This window comes from Equus caballus, chromosome 27, assembly GCF_041296265.1.
Source record: "Equus caballus isolate H_3958 breed thoroughbred chromosome 27, TB-T2T, whole genome shotgun sequence".
NCBI classification, from domain to species: domain Eukaryota; kingdom Metazoa; phylum Chordata; class Mammalia; order Perissodactyla; family Equidae; genus Equus; species Equus caballus.
In genome coordinates, this window is record NC_091710.1 from 34,104,413 (window position 1) to 34,117,819 (window position 13,407).

Consider the following 13,407-nt stretch of genomic DNA (forward strand, 5'->3'; position numbering starts at 1 on the left):
ATACTAAATACTGATTACTGGGTAAAATACATGAAGACAGAGCCATAGGTGGAAATAGCATGGTGGGTTTTAGGTTCAGGAATAAAATTTAAAATGCTACTAATGTCCAGGAAGAAAAAGAAAGATTAGAAATAAAGTGAAAAGTTAGATTGGCCCCCTATGTCGTCTATATTAACAGTAAATGCAACAAAGCAATAGAGTTCTGAGAAGAAAACTTGTAATCCAAAAGCGGTAAATTAACCTCACGAGGGAAGGCAATATAAGACACAGGGTCTGGACTAGGAGAAGTCCTGGGAATCTCTTTCGTAAGGAGATGCTCCCTTCTGGGGGCCTGAGAGTCTGCCCTTCTTAAATTTTGTGCCTGTGTGCCTGGTTTACCTTACCCTAGTCCTAACATTCTCTGACACATATGGCCACAAGAAAGCTTACCATCTACATGCCAGTTCTTTAAAAAAGCACTCAGAGATATACCTGAACAGACTGAGAGAAAAACCAGAGAAAAAGTTAAAGAATGGGGGAATTGTAGTAAATAACAAGACTTTAAACATTGAAGCCAGTTAAACATAGAGGTTAATCTAAGGAAAATATTGTAAGCAGTTCTTGGAAAAGACATATGATGTTTAAAGAAAAATAGAGGGAGGTTAGTGGCTATGAACAACCCCTCAGTTTATTTATTAGATATCTATTAAACAATCTAAATATGAATCCTTGTGGTGAATATATTTTAAAGCAGACTAGCAATTTGCTGTCTCTCGTTATTGACCTAATCACAGTCCTTAGATTGTCTCCTCTGTGTGACCTCACTGTATGGAGGTGAAATGTGTTGCTGAGAGTTGAAATGATAATAAAAATTCCTTAGTTTTTATCCAGGAACTAAAGAGGTTGCCAGGTAGGATTTTGCATCTGCCATTTTGATGTTTGTTTTCTGTGTATTATGTCTTTTTGTTCCTCTTTTCCTCCATTACCAACTTTTGTATATATATATATATATATATATATAGTCTTTTATATTTACCTATTTTTTAAATATTTTACCTTTATATTTACCTATTTTATTTCCTTTTATATTTACATTACCTATGTAGTTAATTTTACTAGTGCTCTCTATTTCTTCATGTGTATTCAAGTTACTGTCAAGAGACTTTTAATTTTAGTCTGAAAGACTTCCTTCAGTATTTCTTGTAGGGTAGCCATGCTAGCAACAAGTCTCCTAGTTTTTACTTGGCTGGGAATGTCTTAATTTATTCTTCATTTTTTAAAAATAGTTCTTCTGGATATAGAATACTTGGTTGACAATATTTTCTTTTGAATATGTCATCACACTGCCTTCAGACCTTCCTGGTTTCAGATGAGAAATCAGAATTACTCTCATTAAAGATCACTTGCACATGACAGGTTGCTTTTCATGTGCTGCTTTCAAGATTCTCTCTTTGTCTTTGTCTTACAATAGTTTGATTATGATGTGTTTATGTGTGGATCACTTTGAGCTTATCTTACATCTCAACACTCAGCCACAGTTGACAAATCTGCTTTAACATTTACTTCCTATTTGTGCAGAGCCTCAAAGTCAGCCATAGGTCTTTCTTGAGCATGTGCACAGCCTTAAATATGCACAGGCATTGTAGATCCTCAGTTATATGTCAGAACTTTTCAAAGCCTTTGTGGACATCTCATTCCTCAGTTTTTCCTTTTAAACTTTTTAATTAGCCTATTATTTGTCTCAACTGTTATCCAATACCTCAGACAGCCATGAAGTCAAACAATTGCCTCTAATTGTTTTCAACAAAAACCCCAGGAGAAAAAGCTTTTGCATTGGGTGGGCTCTGAGTCAGGTGAAATAAAGAAGCCTTGTAAGTGGGGCCTTCCAGAGAACCACAAGACAGATCAAATAATGACAATCATCTGGAAATGAGGCTTTGGATACAGTCCACCCTTGTTCTGTTCCCTCTCATGCCTGCCAGGCTGCTGGTTTTCACTGTGATTGAGGCCATTGGTTCTCAAGGCTACTACAAAGCCAAAAAAGAGGAAATAGCAACAGAACATGTTAAACTGCCACAAAGCTCACTGTTTTTTACCAATATCCAGACATTTTTCTTGAAGAAAAGCCACCTGGATTGCTACAAGCCTTTGTCTAATTTCCAGAGTCTGAAAAAAGTTGATTCTAACCATTTTTGCCAGTTCTCCCATTGTATTCATGGAGGAGAGAGTTTTCAGAGATCCTTACTCTGTCATTTTCACTGATGTCACCCAAGCTTTGTTTTTTCGTTTCTTCTGTCTTTATAATTTTAAAAGCTAATATTCAATTTTTAAAAGGACGTAACACTAAAGACCACAAACCGAAAAAAATGGGACTTAATTTTCTAAAATCTTGGTTTTTGATAGAACCAATTATTATTCGATAATAATCTTTGCCTTTTTGAATGTGTGTAGAAAATCACTTACAGTAGAAAATCCTGGAGTGTGAAAGCAGAAGCCAGAGAACACTTTGTCCAAACTTCACCTCATTTTCCAGGCCAGGAGAGGACAGTTGCTTCTCCCAAGGTCACAGAGCAGGTTAGTGAGGGTCAACGTTAGAAGCCAGGTCTCTGATTCCCAGTCACATCTCTTTTCCAAATTCCAAATCACATTTCAAATTCATTATTTATGTAAGATTATTTGAAGTGGGACAAATGATGTCATAAGAGATTCTATAGCCTCTTTTCAAAAACTACTTGTTTTCTTCAATAACATGTTTTCCAAAATCCTGCAACTGACCTGACTTGATATTTCCTACTCATTTTAATATTCTAAGGTTGGAACATGATTTTGCTACATCATAACACTTTTGAATTTGTAGTGTAGCACTGTCTACTTTTACTTCACTGAGCTGGATTAAAAACTGGTCCTGGTGCCTGTTGGAAAACTATAAGCAATGTCTATGATTCAGATCCCTGACATTCTACTCTTTCCTATAAAAAATATTTTTTGAAGTTTATAACTAAAATTTCTAGGAAATTACCCAAAAAAAATGTTTCAGAACATTTCATTGCTTTTTATGCAGAAATCTTTGTAGGAAATAACTGACATAAAGAGAAGTAAGTATATCTAAGTGTATCCACAATACTAGGTCAACTAATATGATGGTTAACTTAACTGAATCAAATTAAATCCATAACAATTTATTCAGCAACTAGTATGTACTAGACACTACAGAGACAGAGAAATGAAAGGTGGTGTGGTAGAAAGAGAAATAAATGCAAGTCCTGCCACTAGCTGGTTATAGACCTTGGGAAAGTCTGTCTTTTGGTCTTAGCTTCTTCATAGTCACCTTCTATGATTTAAAAACTCAATCCCTTCCCTGAATGAGATTAACAATAATTAGCAGTCAAAACGAAGGAAAACTCACTTGCTCTTTTGTCGGACCTAATCATCGCAAAGACCCTGCCAGTGTCCATGAGCTCGGAGAAGCCCCTCCTACCTGCAGGAGGGGAAGAGTGAATGAAGGGAGGGAGCCTTGCCTGGTAGCTGTGCCAGGGCACTGGCTTCTGCAGATTATGCAGGCCTCTTTGCTGCATCTCGAAAGACTCTCTGAACATTGGTTAGGCTGGGAAGTCTGAGCAAAGGGATTTGGGGGGCAGCTCAGTTGTCAGGGGTGCAGTAGACTCTGGGGATAGAAATAACAAGGTGGTTACCTGTTCTCCATCAGGAGGCAAGAATAAGTTGTTTTCTGCCTTTCTTGCTCTCCAGTGAACCTAACAGTGGGCTCCATCTGTGACCTGTGAGTCAGAGAATCAGGCTCATTATTTCTGCTCTATAAAAACTCCTTCTGAATCCTGGTTATTTTAGTCATGCTTTTTGTACAGTTGAACATAAAATATCTGAAGGGAGCTAAACCCACGCTAATTCTGAATGCTAAGTGGATGCACTTGATGTATAAAAAGGAGCGTATTTCCAGGCTCCAGGGCATAATGAGCAGTTCAACACCAAGGTGGGGGATCAGCGATAAAAAAAACTAAATGTGTAAACTTAATTAGCATCATTAGCAAACTCGCCATATCCTATGCAACACTGATATTAAACCACAAACCAGAATAAATAAATCATTATCTAACATCCAACCAACCAGCAAAGAAAACAAAAACACAAGAAAGGATCAAAACATAATTTTAATCGATTTTTTTTTTAGAGATAAAGCACTATGGTTTAATAACATAGTTACAAAATGAAGCTATTTAAAAAATAAGATCTCTGCCTATAAAAACGCATTTCTAATATTATGCTTAGGGTGGCAATGGCTACAAAAGCAACAAATCTTAGAGAAAGTAAAGATAAAGGTGTCAAATGCAAGTTATTATTCTTTTCCTTTTCTCCTTAAAATTACTATCTGCAGTCTCTTGGGGTTCTGAATGCTGAATTCTTTCTCCAGTTGATGGCGTCCTAGGCAGGCCTTACTCAGAGTACCTGATACATAGATCTGATCATGTACACTTCATTCACTCATTACGTTTTAAGGAGGGCCCACTACGCATGAGTCACTGGGGGACCAGTGTCCAATGTCTGGCTTCTGGATCTAGCTCTTTCATAAATTGTGATTCTGAACTGGTTCCTTCACCTTTCTGAGCTTAAAATCCTTCATTTGTAAAACTATCTGTAAAATTACGGAGTGATGTTAAAGCATCTCTAGGTAATCTTTACCTACCTCTAAAATTACTTAATTCCATGTCACACAGAGGTAATACCAACATTCTCTATAATAAGTTGGACACTAGAGTGACTCATTAACTCTCTCTGGCCGCAAGGCAACTACCAAATACAGTTAGTTGTGCCCATGAGACTCAAATACCAACACTTGATGATACAAATTATTTTGTTAAGATACAGAAACATAATTATCTACAAAAAGTGATAATAATGACTCTGGCCATAAAGCTTGTGGTACTTTTCAATCAAATTAAGAAGTAGAGTAGGGTAGCATTATAGAACTATCAGCAAGTCTTGTCTCTAACAAAGTATAATGGCCCACATGATATCTGTCACCTCATTCCAAGTTAATTTTTCATCATCCCTAGGTTAATGATTAATTTTACTGCCCATTATAGGTACGTTATTTTGCTCACTATACAGTAAAAACCCATCAAACTGATTTATGAATAGATCAGAAGAATTAGCATCTGTGAATTTGTTAAGGGTTCGTCAATAGCATAAGTTTGAGAAATTACCTCTGAGAGTGTGAAAGCAGTCATCGCTTTACCTTAATCTTCTTCAAGATAATAATAAATGTTACTTTAATAAATTATATATTAAAATAATATTTTGCCTTGTAGTGGCTAACTTCTTATTCCGAGAAATCTAGCAAAGGTATGGCCATACCCCATCTAGGAATAATCCTTGGGGAGATCTGCCTATGCCAGACTCATGTTCCTTCCAGGAGTGAGAGGCCCTTCAGCAAGTTAGATGTCATTTTGCCCTTCAAACAGAAATCTCAACTTGGGGCCAGCCCGGTGGCGCAGCAGTTAAGTGCGCATGTTCTGCTTTGGCGGCCTGGGGTTCACCAGTTCGGATCCCGGGTGCAGACATGGCACCACTTGGCACACCATGCTGTGGTAGGCGTCCCACGTATAAAGTAGAGGAAGATGGGCACCTATAAAGTAGAGGAAGATGGGCGTGGATGTTAGCTCAGGGCTAGTCTTCCTCAGTGAAAAGAGGACGATTGGCAGCAGTTAGCCCAGGGCTAATCTTCCTAAAAAAAAAAAGGAAGAAAGAAATCTCAACTTGTTTTAAAACAAAAGGACAATCTCAAAGGTTTACGCATATTGAACATATATCTATACTTTGTTATTTTCACATACACCGTAACTTCTGCTGCAGGAATACAGAAGCATATCCCAGATTCCATCCTGTGACTATGACTTGTAACTTTTCTTTTCGTCAATCGCATCCTTCTGATTATTTGCCTAATGAGCAAAGAGCTCATCTACACCATCCATGTTTATAATAAGTAAGAAAAAATATCTGATGCTTGCTGTGTACCAGATACCTCCTAATTCCTTGCTATCTGAATATTTGTTATAATAGCATGCAAAAGCCCTTCCAAATCAAAACAGAAATCCTGCTAAAATGAATCCAGGTGTGCATGTAAGTGAAAACATTGAAACTATGTGCAACATGTGTATGTGCACACACACGTACACATGCCTGCACAGACATGTGTCTGTTTGAACGTCTATACATACATCTGTATCCTAGCTTTGTCTGCTGAGAAAGCTTAGAATGAATGATACCTTGGTAGCAATAAGTCTACCCAGCACCCGGATCATGGTTTCTTAAGAGTGTTGTCTGCCCTTCTTTCTTTAAACACCAGAGTGAGGTCCTGAAATTTATGACCCTCTCCCGCTCTGCTTTGCAGGGAGGCCACTAAGAAATGCAACCATGATGAAGAGCTAGTAAACAGCTGAGCTGAAATTTGAATGCGGCTCTATTTTACCCCAACGCCCAGCCTCTCAGCTACTAAGCCTTGATAACCTCTGACGAGCGCAGCCTCCATCTTGCTTCCGATCAGCGTGGATGAGTTCATCTTGCTAGACTGTTCATTATTCGCTTCATGATCACTGATTCCTCCCCGTATCTGTGGGCAATCTCATTATCCAAATGGTTTAGAAGAACGAGAGGAAGCTGGTAGAGCAAAAGCTTGTATTTCAAAGTTATTTTTATGAGGTCTGGCATTTTATTCAACTTCTAAGAGCATGAGGTTTTTGGATAAAATACAAATCACAAGAAAGAAATCATGCACTTAAGATAAAAGCAGGCTCTTTTCAGAAATCCGACACAGGGAGTAGGATTCAAAATCTCCTTTACTTCTTTTCGAAGCAAACCCTAATTCTCGCCTAAATCTGAACTCTAACTCCCCCACTAAATCCTCTTGTGAATTTCATGTGAGCAAGAAATAGACTTCCAGTAAGCCACCCAGATTTGGGGGGTTATGTTCTGTGGTAGTTATCCTTCTGTAATTAATACAGAAATTGGAACACTGAAACGGAGCACAGCTTTTACAAAGACCTGAAAGCTCCATTTAGTGTTCAGGGAGTGGGAGATGACGAGGCGTAGAACAGAGGCTGGTGGCCTGGAGAGCCATGCTGAGCAGGATCAAAACTTTTAAACGGTGGCCTGGGACAACCTAGAAGGTAGTCTACCAGCCGCCAGCTGAAGCAAAGAGGCTGGAAAACAAAGCTAGCAGGGAATGCTGGCTGTTACAGGCTGTGATCACTTGACAGCAGAAGAAAGAGTGGGGCTCGAGCAAGAACTGGACAATTTGCAAGCACAAATGACATGGAATAGTCTAGAAATTTTCAAGGCCTTGAGGGGTTGGAAAAGCTGACTGCTTCTAGACCTCAAACAGTGAAAAATAAAACCAAGAAAGATTTTGAATGACAAAGGCTCAGTAATGCCCCAACCCAACTGGACTGCATATTAGTAAAAATAAGTTTGTCTTCTGATAGGCCACTAAGATTCACGAGTTTTCTTCTTTCAGCAGTTAACGTACCCTTAGCTGGTACACATTCACTCTCATATTTACTCATTGGAACACCCGTTGTATACACACACACATACATACCATTAGTAAACAGGCTCTGTAAGAACTGTATCTTAGCTGAATAAAATCATTTAGACTTTAATAGCTTTCCTGGCACTGTGAGCCTTTGTATTAATGACACTCAGTATTTAGTACTGAGATTTTTTTGTGATCCTTGATTTTAATATCCAGCATCTTCTCTTTTCTCAGTTGCTAAACCCGCTTGCTATCTGGAAAGTCAATGAATTCAAAAGTTTAGCTGCTTAGCAATGTCATAGATTCTGTTTTAATTTAGGGAGTAGAAAAGAGACATTTAGGTTGAAAAAATAAGTAAGAATCATCCTACTGCCATCTTTTTAAGGCTTTTAAACTAGATTGGGTAGGCCAGAGGCAAAAATGTTATAAAAGAAAATGATAACCACCATTTTTAATTTTAATTTTAGTGTTCTTGAGGCTCTGGAGTTGTCGTTGAGTTAATATTTTAAGGTAAAACATTCCTATCACAGTCATTTTGCTCTTTAAGTGAATAATAAAAATGGATTTTCCTCCTTCTATCTATTGTGGCTTTTAAACAGTAGAAAATGGGAAGAAATTTCACAAATATATGGTTAATGTGATCAATATAGGTAGTCAAACTGACAAAAAATAAACTTTGAAGCCTAGATTATTCCAAATAATTTTTTAGGTAAAGACCACGTCTTAATATTATACTAGATACATAATAACTAATTCTGAGGCATGAATACAAAAAGAAAAAGTATTTTGAATAATTTCCTAAATAAAAATGATCTTCATTAGGAAGGCTGCTTTAGCAGAATAGTGTCCATTTTTCTGAAGAGCAAATTCTTTTTGTCTTTTTGTGAGGAACATTGGCCCCGAGCTAACATCTGTGCCAGTCCTCCTCTATTTTGTATGTGGGTCACCGCCTCAGCATGGCTGACGAGCAGTGTAGGTCTGCACCCAGGATCCCAACCCGCAAACCTGGGCTGCTGAAGTGGAGTGTGCCAAAATTAAGCATTACACCACCGGGCCAGCCCAAGAGCAAATTCTTACTAACATTATGTTGTAAATTTTGGGGGTTTATACTTACCTTTGAAGATGAGTTTATTTGAATAGCTATACAGAAGTGATTCACTCTGTCTGGTCTCAGTTTATTAGTGTTAGAAGCAGCCAGAGAGTATGTCATACATGAGACTTCCAGAATGTGAACACTCTCCACACCCTGCTGCTTTCTCTCTGGCCTGAGGCACTAGTTGGTCACCTGGGTTTTGTCCTTGCCGTCTACATGCTACACAGCCACAGGAGTGATCCTTCTAAAATAGAAGTCAAGGGCCGGCCCTGTGGCCGAGTGGTTAAGTTCGCACGCTCTGTTTCAGTGGCCCAGGGTTTCACCGGCTCAGATTCTGGGCACAGACATGGCACTGCTCATCAGGCCATGGTGAGGTGACGTCCCACATGCTACAACTAGAAGGACCCATGACTAAAATATACAACTATATACTGGGGGGATCCGGGGAGTAAAAAAGCAGAAAAAAAAAAAAATGATTGGCAACAGTTGTTAGCTCAGGTGCCAATCTTTAAAAAAATAAAATAAAATAAAATAAAATAGAAGTCAGATCAGGTCCCTCCTTTGCTCAAACTCCTCCAGAGGCTCCCAATTGCTCCTGGAGGAAAAACCAGAGTTCTTACTACAGCCTCAGGGCACTCCAGGATACTACACTCCCTTGCCTCTCAGGTCTTCTCTTTTTCTGCTCTCTGCACTTGCTGCTGCCTTTGCTAGGAACATTCTCCCCAAGGTGTTCACATGGCTCACGCCCACCTTCAAGTCTTAGCTCTGCGCCAGCTCTATGGTGCCTCTTCTGACCAAGCACTTAAAATGCAACTTGAACTCTCCCCTCCCTTGCCCACCTCCTCCCACTGCCAACACCTTCCAAGCTGCTCTTTTTTCTCTTCTTCCATAACATGTTTTACCTTCCAATACACCATGGAAACTTAATTATTATTGTTCATTGTCTCTGCATTCCACCCCCACTAGGATGTAAGCTCCGTGAGAGCAGGCGTTATTTGTTATTTGTTCACTAATATATCCCCAGTTCCTAACATTGCCTGGCCCACTGTAGGTACTCAAAATTATTTATTTGATGAAGGAATGAATAACTTGTTATCAATAATCCATTACACTTGTAAAATTAACATAATGCTTTATTTATACAGAGCACCTTGTTTATAGAAGACCCTGGCATATTTTTCTTTTTCTTTCCTTTGTCAAAATGGGAATATCTTTATGATTGCAAATAATTTTCCTGGTATCCTCATTTCTTAAACACCCATCATGGGTCATTTCTAAACTCCAGGTCAGCAGATACTGGTGTTTTCAGATATTTGCATCAATGCAAATATGTGAATTTCACAGACATCGCATTGACAATTTGACCTTTGAATTGATTTTTCTGTGCCTTCAATTTCTTTCATTCTACAGTGGGTACAATGTTTATAACAAGATGTTCCTTATGACTTGCAAAACTGTTTCTGCCATCCTGGTATTATTTTTTAAGTAAATGTTCTATGACAGCACAAAATGATGCTACAAATAACATTTTTGTTGTCGATGCTGTTGTTTTGTTATACTCTCTTTTTCTTTGTAGGTTTTCCCTCTAGTCACTGGCTCTTATGAGATCTGATGTTAGGAATAAAAGCCATTAAAGTATGTAATAATATTCCAGCATTTGGTTTTGCAAGAGGATTTACTATTTATTTGCATACATTCTCCAGAAGCCAGGTTTTATGTCATAGTCAAGCTTACTGTCACTCAGCTGAGAAAAAAAATTGTATAACTTAATTTCTTCTGCAAAGCAGCATTATTAGGAAATACAAGGAAATTGTGTTCAATATGGCATGACAACACGTTTGGCTTCCTTGGGAGGTTTTTGTGAGTTGCAATCTGTCGTAAGAAGGAGCAGACTGGCTATAGTTTTCTAACAACCTGTAAACATCCCTTAGTGTTAGTCATTCTGTAAATAACCAGAAGAGATTTATCTTAAGTGCATTTGAGCCAACTAGATTTCCCTTCCTGGTTGTGATTGGCCCTGACTCTTTTGCCAAGGGAGATGCATTTACTGGGCTCACAATGATACTAGGGGAAGTGGTTCCAGAACTAGAAAATTTCCATTTCCCCGGGGCTCTAAATTTTGAAGGGCTCCATGCCAGGGTTGAGAGTGTGGAAATTAATAAAAGAAACCGTAACTAAATTGGAGTCAAGGTGGCCTGTAGGGGGAGCTCTTACTCCTGTCATATCTGGTCAATTGCACCAAACAGGAAGAGAGGGACACCTGCATGTTGGACAGGAAGTACAACCCCTTTACTACCGAAGGAAGATGTCTCTCCCCGCTCAGCAATAGCCTAGCCGGTGGGACACCATTGCTGCCCTGAACTATTGCTTTCCCCCATGGACTTTCATTTAGCACAGCCCTTCCCTAATCTCCCTTTTTTCTATAAAAGCAGTTCCCCTTCTTTGTTTGTTGGAATTTGCCTGTGGTATGCCATAGCATGCTCATCCCGAAATGCAATTCTTTTGGCTATTCCCAAGTAAACTCGTTTTGAGGCTTTTCAGGTTAACAAGAGAAGAATGCTGTCAGTCATGGCTGGCTGTCTGCATATGCCTGGTTGAGACACTTCCTGCAGTCTTCTTTACCAATCTTTATGTTCTAGATTTCATTGAGCATAGGTTGTCTTTGATGTTTATTTTAGTCTGATATAACTAACCAAATGGCTAAGTTTGGGGAGGGGAGCTTTTCTATTTTCTCTGAGCATAGAAATGTCCTAGGTGGGGAAAAGAACTTTGGATTAAGAACCAGAAGAACCTAGAATGATAGATTGACTTGGTCAACATGACCCTTCAGGCTGAGGGTCTGAATCTTGTTTCAGATGATATTTCTATGGACCCACACAATCTAACACTTATCAACTTTTTCTCTTTGCCCTCCAGGAGTGGATTAAGCTGGAGACCCTGACTTGGAGTGGCCTGTCTCAATGCTTTCTCCATCACCAACACCATCCAGTATCACATCTTTCACTTACTGCCCAGTGCTTCAGAAGGGCTTCGAAATGCACTAAATGCTCTTCTACATAACTCCAAATAGGTTATTATGTTGTGAGCTCATTTGAGTTATGATTCCCAATTCCATTTAAAGACAATAACTTATTGGCTCAGCATCAACCCAGCATTTCAGTTTATCCACGGTTACCTTATAACCAGGGATAATGAGTCACTGCCTGTTATGGACTGAATGTTTGTGTACCCCCAAAATTCGTATGTTGAAATCCTAACCCCCAGTGGGATGGTATTTGGGAGGTAATCAGGGTGAGATTCAGTCACGAAGGGCCCTCATGATGGGATTAGTGACCTTATAAGAAGAAGAGGAGACACGAGACCTCTCTCCACGCTCTCCACATGTGAGAATACAATGAGAGGATTGCTGTCTGCAAATCAGGAAGTGAGTTCTCACCAGACACTGGATCTGCTGGCACCTTGATCTTGGACTTCCCAGCCTCCAGAACTATGAGAAACAAATGTCTGTGTTTAAGCCACCCAGTCTGTGATAGTTTGTTATAAAAGCTCGAGATGACTAAGACACTGCACTTGCTCAGTTTCAGCAAGGCTTCCACCTTCTACCCAAATTTAACCATACCTCTCCTCTTCATTGGTCTCTCCTTGGTTCACTGATCGATGTCCCAAATTTTTACTTTGAATTTTTTCCTGGCATCTTGAGTCTATTTCAAAAACTGATGTTTTTTTGTTTTCTACTGGTCCTCCCTGATGGCAGTTGCCTGTCTTCTGGTACTTCTTTGGATTTCCTCATTATCAGATATTGCCCAATCTACTGACCCGCCCCTGTGGGCAGGTATCCTCATCTCTGGGCCTCAGCTATAGCTGTCTCATCTACATCTCTATTAATTAAGCACCAATTATGTGAAATAACTGACAAGCTGAGCTATTGAAATATTCGGCATTAAGCGTGCCTAATGTCAACCTTAGATGGATGATCCTCACACTGCCTAGAATTGGGATTTTATCTAAAATATCTATTTCCCATAAATCATGATGTAAAACAAATACACAGTGCTCTGCATTTTGGAATTTCATGTATTCATATGTTGTATGCCATTTTGAAGATTAAAATTCTCCAAAGTTGAACAACTTGTCATGATTGTTGTAATATATCACTAGATTTTTCTAATTACATTAATAGAAGGCCCTATTTTAGGAACATAACCTTAGAATGGCTATTCTTAGTGAGCCATTACAGAAAGTTCTTTGTTGTGATTTCTGAAAAAATTAAACAAATTCCAGTGCTATTAAACGGTTCAGAGTCTGTTTGTTGTTCCAATAACTAAGCTAGATCAAGAGAACTGTGGTTTTCTACACCCCTATAAATCAGTACCCCCAAACTGTTCACATACTGGCACACATGGAAAGTGATAAAATCCTATGGCCCAGTGGAGAAAGCGGAGGAGTCTGCTCACAGCCTGACATGAACGATCCCAGAGACTCTGGCCATCTGAAGTCTCCCTTACTAATACCAAAGGCCGAGGGGGTCAATAATTTGCGTACCTGTGACCTGTGCTATGCTGCACCAGATGAGAAACTCTATCATGTACCTAGGACTCAGGATGAAATCACAAAATTAAAATTACCCAGGTGCACGTGAAAAGATACACAACATCAAGAGTCATTCAGGAAATGCAAATCAAAACCACAATAGGTACCACCTCACACCCACCAGCATGGCTGGAAGAAAATAAAGTTAAAAAACAAAACAAAAAATAACAAGTGTTTGCAAGGATGTGGAGAAACTGCG

The 13,407-nt window shown here is 39.1% G+C and overlaps 1 long non-coding RNA gene across 1 annotated transcript in view; it reads left to right on the plus strand.

Moving 5' to 3' along the window:
• Nucleotides 1-12,799, plus strand: part of LOC138921036 (uncharacterized) — a 39,655-nt gene extending 26,856 nt beyond the window's left edge. The window contains exon 3 of the long non-coding RNA XR_011433198.1: nt 11,535-12,799. This is a non-coding gene — a long non-coding RNA (uncharacterized lncRNA). The remainder of the gene's footprint in view (nt 1-11,534) is intronic.
• The last annotated feature ends 608 nt before the right edge of the window (nt 12,800-13,407 follow it).